Source organism: Macrobrachium nipponense, chromosome 1 (genome assembly GCF_015104395.2).
Source record: "Macrobrachium nipponense isolate FS-2020 chromosome 1, ASM1510439v2, whole genome shotgun sequence".
NCBI lineage: Eukaryota > Metazoa > Arthropoda > Malacostraca > Decapoda > Palaemonidae > Macrobrachium > Macrobrachium nipponense.
In genome coordinates this window covers 187,563,976-187,576,099 of record NC_087200.1, presented here as the reverse complement: position 1 = coordinate 187,576,099, position 12,124 = coordinate 187,563,976, and the positions used below count along the sequence as shown (strand labels likewise).

The 12,124-nt window shown below is 39.0% G+C and overlaps 1 pseudogene; it reads right to left on the bottom strand.

The window, feature by feature from the left end:
• Positions 1–1,423: 1,423 nt before the first annotated feature.
• Positions 1,424–12,124, bottom strand: part of LOC135219037 (protein O-linked-mannose beta-1,2-N-acetylglucosaminyltransferase 1-like) — a 35,601-nt pseudogene continuing 24,900 nt past the window's right edge.

The following is a 12,124-nucleotide window of genomic DNA, read 5'->3' as shown; positions in this document are numbered from 1 at the left end:
CTCCACTGTCATTGATAAATGAACTGAAAGGTAGTTTGACAGATAACTTATATGAAGTTATTCGGTGCTCGTGCAGGCACATAAGATACTGCGAAGCAATATTAGTCTACGGATGTAGAGAGAATACACAAGGTGCACATTCTTCTTACACAGTGTGGGTATCAAAACATCCCGAACGCTTTCAACCGGGAAACTTTGAAATACCTTAAAAATCAGGAAGTGTATGCAAGTCACTCAATCCGAATCCACAAAAACATGGCCCGTGGTGAAAGGTAGGGGACGTAAACGTCAAGAAAGTTCACTTTTTCAACTTACCGAGAAGACTTAATTCGTCCATAAATGATTAACGTTCCACTAATGCTTCGCACACTCTTCTCAAACAATGACCGGCAGACTGGCCGTCAAAATGGCATCATAATCTAACAAAAGTGACAAAACCCATTAACCAAACAAAAACTTCTTTCGGTTTTCTTCTGAAGATTGAAAAAGAAACCCACAAAATCACTTTGTAACTTGTTTACTTCTAAGTATTTACATTTAGTTTTACTACACACTCGAGTACTTTCAGGCCCCATCTGTGGCCCATTTTCGAGAGATGTTTGGGATGTTAGCCTGGGTCAAGGCCCAGCAGTCTTCTCATCTTCCCAGAGAAGACTGCTGGGCCTTGACCCAGGCTAACATCCCAAACATCTCTTCAAAATGGGCCACAGATAGGGCCTGAAAGTACTCGAGTGTGTAGTAAAACTAAATGTAAATACTTAGAAGTAGACAAGTTACAAGTGGTTTTGTGGGTTTCTTTTTCAAAACCCATTAAGTGTATTCTCTCTACATCCGTAGACTAATATTGCTTCGCAGTATCTTATGTGCCTGTACGAGTACCGAATCGGCGAAGGCCAAGAAACCAGCAAATATTTTCAACAATTCCAGACGAGTAAAGAATAGATAAAGAAAAGTACGACCAGCCCCGTGGTCGACCACATCGTCTTTAAAGAGGAATGATATACAAATTGTGGTGAACAAAAACTGAAGGAGATTCCCAAACTTCAGTGACAGAGAGAAATTCATTTATCCAAGCTTTATGATAAATATTGTTCTTCTACATCAGTAGCGTTGAGTGACAACGTGAAGAACACACGCTTGACTTCTTGACATTTATGGCTATAGAAAACAACTTTTTCTCTTACCACAGAACACATAATTAATTTCAGCAGTGTGGTGGTTGTGTATCCCAGTTTCTGAACCTTCTACACAACAATCCATGTAGAACAAGAGTAAATCTGAAAAATCCTTTAAAACTTCTGGTACCTGGTAAAACATCATCATCGTAAAAATATCTGCCTGCTAGATAGAAATCTATTTTCTATCACACGGTTCACCTAACCGGTCTTATGGCAAAGAAAATTTAAATTATAATAAAACAAAGTTGTCAGGAATCTCAACATTTCAATATCTTTATTTTAGGTCTAGATCATAACTAGAAAATCGGCTGGCACTATCATAGTAGTTTAGTAAGCTGCTTTTTATCCGGACTCCAATAAAGTTGTTTTGCTTAAGGAAGGCAAGAAATAAATTGTCTTTTTAACAACTAATTAACAAGCTTATTATGGCTTTCTTTTTCCTTTGAAAAGGTTTAACAGTAAATTTTAAAAGTTACTTGATACAGAAATGTTGACCTTGCAAGAAAATTTGATTTATGATTTTGCAATGTATGGAAATTGATTGATTGATTTGCCCATATAATCTAGCATTGCAATAACTGTAATCATGGACATCACAACCAGTGATGCAACAAATATGCTTCTGACTGCAAATACCCAACTATGTACCACCCTAGGCACAGGGTCAACCAATCTACTATGAAAGCCTCACAAAACCAATGTCTGTCAAGTTAAAAACCTCCTCCAACGAAGCTCCAGGGTGCCTGCCTAAGCGTGGGTTTTGACGAAAGAACTGGAGCTCCCAGGTATCCCTGAAGTTGGCAGCTGACAACAGATCCTTCGTACTAGGACGGTAGGGCGTCACGTCCTTTGGTTTATACTTGCTGTTATTACGAGGAGAATACAATCATTAGCTGCACGTAAATCTAGATTCTAGTTTCTGGAGTCGTTTACTCTTACTATACCTTAGCTCCTTGCCATTACACAAACAGAATTTGTATCAGATCCAGGACTTTTAAAAACAACAGCTAGTTCCTTATCCCGATTGATATAATCACAAAGATATTGTTAACAGATAATTGTAGAATGAAGTTTAGCAATCAGCTGAGAATGTCCCTCTCCTTGATACTTGCCATCCTGATCCTATTCTTACACAATTTGCATTTTGCTATAAGGATGTTAAGAAAATTCTAGATAACCTTGTTAGAAAGGGTGGAGGAGACCCTGATGGTTTCTTTTTCCTTGTTTTTTTAAAAAGGTTTCTAGTGTGTAGTCTCCCAAGATTAGTAGAGTCTATAGATTTTTAAGTCGAAGCAGTACCTGTGCAGATGGGTGCAAACTTAGTAACACAGTGGCTGTTCCAAAGAGTGGCATATCTGCAGACTGCATTCTCCCTATGATCTTCAAAGTCACATAAACACTTATTTTCAAGCCACTATACAGTATGTGACATCTAAAGGATTCCACATACTGATAGCCAATATGTATTTAGGAAGCCATTATTATTATCATATTAATGTTGTATCAGTAGATGAAACCTATTCACATGGACAAGCACACAGGGGCCATTGACTTGTAATTCAAGCTTCCAAAGAATGTACGTTTTAACCTACCACACCGAAGGCCCCACACTGCAGCAGTAACTGATCATGATACAGAGCCAGAGATTTCTCATCGTCCTTGGGTAGACGCAAGCCAGCAACATCCGAGTGGCAATCTCGACACTAACCACTATACCAGGGGACCAATGAATTAGGTTCCTGCGACGCTGTTTTAGACGTGACATGCCATTTGCATGAGAACCTTGATAAGGTTTTTGAGTATAAATTCAAATAGATTTTAGTGCTGCTTTAGATTTAGTAAATCACAAGGCACTTACAAACTTCAGAATCTTAGTAAATCCAAAGGGACTTACAAACTTCAGAATCTTAAGAGTGGGTGGATATGATTTTAATATTACTTCCTCACAGGTTAGCAGCAGCGAGTTGCTATTGATCAGATCTTTAGCAGACCAAGACCTATTGTGTTTGGAGTTCCACAGGGTACCTTTCTTGGTCCGCTGTTATTTTTAGTATATACAGGTGATATGGTTGTTGGACTGGAAAGCAAAATTGTTCAGTAAGCCGATGTTGCTACACTTGTGGGTGTAGAAATGTAGCAATGAAGTTGCCCTTAGCCTCAGTCATGACATGGAGAGGATTAATGAAAGGTGTAGTTGGTGGGTTAGGAGGATGAACTGCAGTAGAAAGAAAACACTATTGAAAAGTAGAGCTTGTACAGATTTTCCACCCAATCCTTCCCTTCAGGTGGATGGGACTCTGTTGAATGAGTTTGAAGTTTTAACTATACAGTACCTTGTGTAAAACCTTAAGACTCACATCTTACTTTTGAGAAACATATTGTGAAAGCGTCAGCAAATTTCACTCGGAAGCTAGGTACGGATTGTACATAAGGCCTCATACATTTATTAACAATGATAAAATCAATGCAACCTGATTTAGGTCATTTGTCCTTCCTTTACATGAATATTGTTCACCAGTGTTGATTTCTGCTTGTGTCTGAGATTTATCTCTTTTAGATTGAGATGCTCGTGGTGGCAAGTTTCTGTTTCCTAACATTAGCAGTTATGTCTTGGACCATCAACGAATGATCTCATGTTTGTCAATTTTTCATAAGTAGTACTCTAACAGAGATCTTTCACATTCACATTTGAGACTTGATCTTCTTCTCCTGCCGAGAGTAACCAGATCTGCTGAATAGCAGCACCAATACGCAGTAAATGTTTCTCGAACTTCTGAGTTCCAAAGGTCTTTCATTCCTCACAATGTTGGAATGTGAAACAGTTCCTTGTATCTTAATATTCTACTTACATTTTTATCTGTTTATTTATCAATCTGTTAATTTATTGTTTCTTTTTTATCACCATATGATCTTTTGTGCCTGTATTTCATATTGCCCTCCATTACTTCTTTCAAATGAACACCTTGCGCTTTGGAAGCTTGAATTTCAGGTCAATGGCCCCCTTGAGCTTGTCCCAAATGAATAGCGTTCATCCACTGAATAATAATAATAATAATAATAATAATAATAATAATAATAATAATAATAATAATAATAATAATAATAATAATAATATGCAAGGAGTAGACCTTCATTGATACATGTTTTGTTGAAAATAATGGCAGTTTTCAACGAATTAATCTTATACAGGGTCTTTTCAATTCTCCTGATAATTCGTTTTTCTGACTCAGCTGGGTTGTTGAGTAGAAATCCAATATTCATATTCGTCAATATTTTGCTTATATCAGGGGCTGGTGTAGTCTACATGTTTCGACCATCTCTGTAGTCTTCTGTATACATCCAGTTCGTCCTCACCAACGTCCTGATGAAGACCACGGAGGTAGTCGAAGCATGTAGACTACACCAGCCCCTGATATAAGCTAAATATTTTAAAACAAATCTTTTTTGATGAAATATTTTTGTCAAATACCCTATTTATGACGAATATGAATATTGGATTTCTACTCAAAAACCTAGCTGCGTCAGAAAAGCGAATTATCAGCAGAATTGAAAAAAACCCCGTGTAAGATTAATTCGTCGAAAACTGCCATTATTTTCAAATAAAATAATAATAATAATACTTGTAAAAGTTTCTCCAACCACATCGTATTTTAAAGTATGAATCAGCCTGACCAACATAGATAAGCTGAGACATGTCAATATCACCGTGCTTTATAGTTTCCAAAACGAAATTAAGAACTTTTTACTCACCAAAAGGGGGAATAAGGGCACCCAACTATGTAAACAGGAGTGGAATGCCACTTCAGTCTTATCACACCTTTGTAAATTTCACGAGTTCCTTCGTCATAGGTTAAAAAGCACTGAAACAGACGAACATTAATTAATAGCATAAGAGTAAACTAAATTTCCAAAAAATAAATAAATAAATAAATACATAAATAAAATGAAATGTCAGGGCCAACAATGATAAAAATTTTGTTGATTCACTTCATATCACAGTTACAGCAACTTTAGTTTCTCTTAGCGAAAATGCATATCTTCCCAACAACAATGCTAGAAACACCAAACAACACCAAGAAGAGATGCTCTTCAGTAAAGGATGAAGAGGCAACATTCCTTAAAAGTCGAGGGTAAAGAGGCGCAGTAGCTACAACTTTTCAAATCAAAGCTGTGCTCTCTTCATTCCACTGCAACTCCGGATTGGCCGTAATGATTAGCATGTAATCACGGAGAACCACTTCCACCACGTGCTTGTTCATCACCGGTAAAAGATGGTCTGAAACACCTCATCTCCGTCCACACACTGTATCAAACGTGGATCGAATCTCGACAATAAATCCGAGTACTCTTGGCATCTTGCCTTAGACTCTTTGTCTAACTCTCGCTCTCTTCCCCTCTATCTTATTATATGTCTAGGATTTTATAAACTTACACATCGATTTCTTAATCTTTCAGGTCGATATCAACTCCCTCCTACTACCTCGGGTATTAATGGCTAAAATGTCAGGCACTGAGACCAGGAATACCTTCCAGTGTAGTAATACTTACTTACAGTCATAAAATGACTGACGATGACTGGCGCCAATATGTTCAGTTTGAAGTGAAACCTTGATGAAAAAATAATTGAAATTTTAACGGAGATTCCAAAATATTACAAAGAACTTTCTATCTGAAAGAGACAGGAACATCAGTATCACCCTCACCTCCTAGAATTTCAGCCTAAGATTTACCCAAAAGGTATCCCTGCCACTGCACTGGTTAGAATAAATAATAGCTATAGCTAAAAATCCGTGTCTCATCGGGTGCCTTCCTGACAATTTTAATATCTTTTTAACTAATAACTAACAAATAAGCATTCTAAATACGTGAGTATGGAGTATGCACAAGGGAAAAAAACAATGATAGAAAAACAACTGACAAGATAATATTAAAACAGCAGCAGAATACTTTATGCTCACATACAACACACGAAGAGGGAAAAGGGAGGAGACCTTCCACCAGACCCTTCGACACGAGCACTCCAGCTCAAGACATGACTAATGGCAATTTAAGAACAAGGAGTATGAAATCAAGACGAATCAAGACGTGAAGTGGTCACAGGAGGGAAGAAGCAATAAGTGCAGTTGGCGAGAGGGAAAGAGAAAAAGGAAGATTGAGAAAGGAGACAGAGAAAGCACGGGTGACGCGGTGCATAACCCCGATCCCTTTATAATCCTCGTGCGAGTGTGTTTAATACAACACATCAGGGGATCCGACCCTACATTTTTTCGGCGCTCACCCTCGCTTATCCCTGGATTGTGTCACCTTGCACCCTCTCCCTCGTCCAATGAACTTACAGATTTTTTTATTGGTGTTCGTATAATGACTTTCTCGCTTTGCTGATTTTAAGTGGAATTACATATATCACGAATATACCAAATATGAAGAAGTATGCGAGGGAGAGGAGAGGATTTCGATAAGCTACGGGAATCCATGTTTTTACAGCGATTGTGCAACACAGTTTTCAATGTGATGAGCGCAGACGCAAGATTGCTCTTGCTAATCATTCGTTATCAGACGAGATTTGTTCTCAATTTATCAGTGGTTATCGATTCCCAAGTTATGCATAAACATATATCAGGTAGAAGTTGGAAAGAATATTTCAACAACTACGGAACCGAAAAAGCAATGAGACCAGTAAGACTTTATTTTCATAAAAATGGAAATACTTAAGAAATCTTCGATAGAACAAGTGTAAATAAACCTGACAGAACGGAATGATGTAAGGTTCTACGAATCAATCAAAGGTACTAACCAATTATGACTAAGGTGTTGGACATGTTTTTTGGGTGAGAATAAACTTGAATTTCGAAAATCATGTACACTGATTTGAATTAACACTGACCTGGAATATAGCTGAATTTGTTAATCAGTATAAATAACAAAATTACTGATTACTAATTATGTAAGACCAGTCGAAACTGGAGACGTACAAATCTATCTTTCATGAATCAACGATCAACTCAACAGATTTTACTTACTTTTTGCCTAGTTTTCCTTATAAGTTAAATAACCAAGTAGAAAGGTTCAGAATTCCCTGAATATCAAACGAACCATCAAGAGGATCCTGTAGCTGCTGTGTTTGTCGTTGGCGTCCAACGCTTCCACGTAGATTACCAGTCCTCGCTTCCAGTCACCCGTGACCCAAGTCAAGTGGCAGATTTCACCGCCGGGTTGCGCAGTCTTTGACAGTCGTATATTTCTTGAAAGTTCCTCGTCATAATTCTCTCGCACAACCCTGCAAAACAAAAGACGTCTTCCTGTTTTATATTCAACAACAAATTGTTTATTGATAGATGTATGACATTTCGAGCCAGGCAAGCAATGAGAGTGGACGGATATAAGGAACGGTGATCAGTTATAATTCTAGCCAATTTTACGTCGGTGATTGAATTGAACTGAATATAGAATTTAGGGCAAAGGCCAAGAACAGGGACCTATGAGGCCATTCAGCGCTGAAACGGAAATTGACAGTTAACTATTTCAAAGGTGTAACAGGAGGAAACCCTCGCAGTTGCACTATGAATCAATTGTTAGGAGAGGGTGGAAAGGTAGATGGAAGAAAGAAAATATGAAAGGAGGTAGAGTAAAAGGAACGAAAGGGATTGCAGCTAGGGGCCGAAGGAGAAATAATTTTGATGGCGCTACTGGATGGAAAAGAACGTAAGAAGGAAGGAACAGCGGAATCGATTAAACCTATACGTAAAACCTGAGACATGATAGTGTCTAATTGATTGATTTGCCTTCATGAATGAAATAAATTATTTTCTATTAACGTAATAAAATTTTTTTACATAACTTAAATATTTTTATTTCTACGTATGCCTGCTCTTCGTGACATGCAATGCTGTACTTCATGCATGAATAAGAATATGTGAATATCAAGATTGATATGACGTGATTTGTGAGTATCTGGTCACTCATATGACTTGGACTGGAACCACTAGGTTTTTAGTCCTGTAATAATGATAGGAAATAAAACTGAAAATAATTATTGATAATGTAATAAACAGACGAAAGTAATCTTCTATCAATATATATATAAAAGGCAATTTCTGTCTGTTTGTTTGTTTGTTCGCTATGAACGCCCAGAAGATGACAGCTAGGGTTACCAAACTTGTTACCCTAGACTGCCCCGCCCCCCCAGGGAGGTTTTAGTCAAAATCCGAAATTTGAGGGCAGTTTCTAAGGGGTCATAACCCCTCTTTTACATACCCATAATTTTTACAACTTTCAGAGTTGAAAGCTTGGGCTACCAAACTTGTTACCATAGACCCACAGACTCCCTCCCCTCCGGGAGAAGGTTTTAGCCAGAATCCGAAATTCGAGGGCAGTTTCAAAGGGGTCATATCCCCTCTTTTTCATATCTCTCATCTTTTACAACTTTCGCAGCTGACATCTATGTAGAAGTGTTTTCATAAGTACAAACAAGCTCCCCACAATATGGGGGTCATAAGGCACCCTCAGTAGCAATGGGGGGACGATGCAACCCTCAGGAAATGGGGCCTGAGGGTTTCCAATAATATTAGGGGGCAGGAGACCTACCCCCTTTCGATTTTACCAGGGGAGAAGGGGGTCGTAGCCTATAGCCAGGGCCAAAGGGTCAAAGGTGAGCCTACTGTATTCACATTTGGAAACATGAATTAACGTAAATGACTGCAAACGCGTTTAACTATAGGCTGAGCTTTATCAAGGCCGTTTAAGGAGGGGGGCCTTGCGATGAAAATCTTTCCCGAGCAACCTGTCACATGTATGCACCTGCAGTCAGCCAGCGGTGCCTGACTGAGCCGGTCAGTGACGCAGTAGCACTGGCTGGGGAGAGATCGATGTATCTAAGTTCAGTTCAATTATAAGTGAATGTCTGTTCGATAACACGTCTGAAGGACTGGTACAGCTGCTAGTTAAATGTATAAGTTATTACCATTTCAAAAATTACACTGCAAATACAACTGATAACAGTGCAACTGGAAGTAATATGCTTTTTAATATTTCCTAGATATATACTATGTACTGTTAAAAATGTATTTTTTCAGTTATAATAACTCCAAATTTGACAAAAATGTTTTTGGGTTGAAAAATACCTTAGGATTATTTTTGTATATGTGCAAAAAAAAAAAACGGTTTATCTGAAAAATTGTATGAACATATTCAAATACTGGTGATTTATATCCCTGTCTCACCTTATAACAATAACAACTTATGTGTTTAAACCTTGTATAACAATGTCTAAAATAAAAACATCGGCCATTTGCAAGTTGAAATAAATCTTCTTTCAAGTTAATCCATATTTTAGTGGTTCCGGCTGTCACGAAATACTTTGATTTCGATTATCACAAAAAAAACCTGACAAATTCAGCAAAGGTATCCATAAGATGCCAGTGAAAGAGAACCGTAATGTGCAAATGAAACATATTTTGAAGTTAAAAAAGGCATAATAATAATCTTAAGTTACCAAAAGATAGACCCTTCACCTACAAAGAAAACAAGCTGCCTCTGCTACTTCCACTTTCTGTAAAATGAGAGAGGCATTCGATCCATCATATCGACTCACACTTTCTCCAAAACACTCACCTCCTGATGTTGTTCAGTTTCACAGCTGGCAGGTGGTTCAAGATCATTCGGTTGAAGTACGCCTCTTGCTCGAAGCCAGACACGTGGACCCCTGAAGAGCCAGCATGGAAGGTTCTGGATACTTCTGGAAAGACCACGTCCCTGCCCCTTCGCAGGTCTTCCCAGGCGAGCCAATAATCCCAGTCACCCACCTATTTTCAAATATCATATTTTCCAATACAGGAAATTTGCACAACCATAGGGGTTATAGTTGAACTAGGACATCTAATCACATGCATTAAAATTACAAAACAAGATTTTGGAAATAAAGTTAATGGCTAGGTAGCAAATAACCTTGCACATCACCTGGTAAGTCACTAATAGATAATAATTTGTCAACATTCAGGGATTACTTCGGACTTCCAGTTTGAACGTAATTTCAACGAAACACACATTGAGCAAACTTAACCCTTTTAATATAATTCAATTGTATAATAAATTATGAAGGTAAATCTTTACAGAGACATTAAAGGCAAAACATCCTCACCCCTTCTGGCACCCATTTGTGAATGACTTCTTCAGCGTAGTGCCTGGTGACCATCCAGCCATACATCGGGTATGTGCGAGCCCTAAGAAGGACCTTGGGGTCACTGGCCGTGTCCATAAAGCTGTTGCTGCTGTAGGCGTTGATGCAATACACAGTTGGGTCAAGGTCCAGCAATGGTGCCGTTTGGTGGAAGAAACTGGTGAAAACAGAAAAAAGAATACATGCACATCTATTATCCGAATTAATAGAGCCAGCCAGGGCCTGTCAGATAAAGGCACCATCTAGATAAACGCAAGTAAAATACTCTATGGACAAAACTGCAACTCTGTAACCCCTCCTCGCCCTACCTTGTCAATAATTCATAACTGTACACACTAAATATGTTTATGAACAACAACCAGCACACTTTAAACTGCAAATTTGATGCAAAAAAGAAATTATTTACCTTATTTTCCTATATTTATGACAAAATATACTGAACAAAGACACTTTAAAAAAGCAAACCTCTTTTTTGTTCTCTCTCTCACGTACGCAACACGAAATGTAGTACATTACAAAAACATTTATTTTTGTATTTTCCTCAAACATTTTACGCCATAAGTGATGAAATGGCTGGAAGAGTTATAGAGGTGCCTAGAGGGTCAGAGTCATTGAGGTGGGGCAGCGGCACATCAGATTTCTGGCTGGAGGAGCTGTGCATGTACTATATCATCGAAGGCTGCAGGCATGCTCGCCTGTGGTCCGGACCAAACTGAAGGACTGAGTTACTGAAGCAACAGATGGCTATGGCTTGGGCTCGGGTGGTTTGGGATCTGACGAAGCTGTTGAAGGTACTTTGATTATATGGACGACGATTCTGCTTTGCAAAGACAATCCTTTGATAATCTTGAATTTATGCAGCCACAGTCAAGGGCCTGGGAAGTTCATGGGGTCGATGATAGGGTTCAGCAACATCAGTGTCTGTACTGAAGGCCATGTGCATATGCTTGCACAAGGGCGCTCGTTGTGAAACAGCCTAATCATAGTCATCATCTCTAGGTGCTTCCTGGTCACCACCAGCAACTACAGCAGCTATCTCGCCGTTGAAGAGAAGTTAGTAGCCAGGGTCACCACTGTCGTCATCCAGCCACTCCTTTACATCATCCTCGGGAACGTCATTGCCTCCAGTCTCTAGTTGGGCACAGAAGTTGTCGACTTTGAACCCAAGGAAGTCAATTATACCCTCTTCTCCATTCAGCATACAGTTCCAGGCATTGGTTATGGTCTCAGGGGTGAACCAAGCCTTCACTGAATGATGCTAAATCACTGGGATCCTATCCCTCAACCCACGCTGAACATGTGGTTGTTTTGCATGTCCAACTGCCACTGGTCTGCAATGATGCCCACCAGTAGCATTTGCACATAGCATAGCAGAAATTAATTGTCTGGCAATCTTTCGACTGGGTAAATTCTCTTCCTTCTCATCAGCTACTGTTAGTGGGTAAGGAGCAAGAGAACAGACCTGCTTCATCAGCATTGTAGATTTGACCTAAAAACAATGTCTTTTTCTCATCAGGTCATGCAAAGTCTGGTGAAATTCATCTATCCCCTCCTCAGAAGGATCCCATGTTGAATTTTGAGCTGAAACAACCAACGTTTGGACCCCTTAAAGTCCGTAACATTATGCAGGACCGCGAACTTCATAGCTGCAGCCTTCAACTTAGTACTGTGTATGCTCACACTACATCAAGGTCGACTCCTCAATGTCCTTATAACAGTGTTCTGCCATGAACTTGCAGACCTAATGTCTGGACATCCTCCAGAAGCCCAT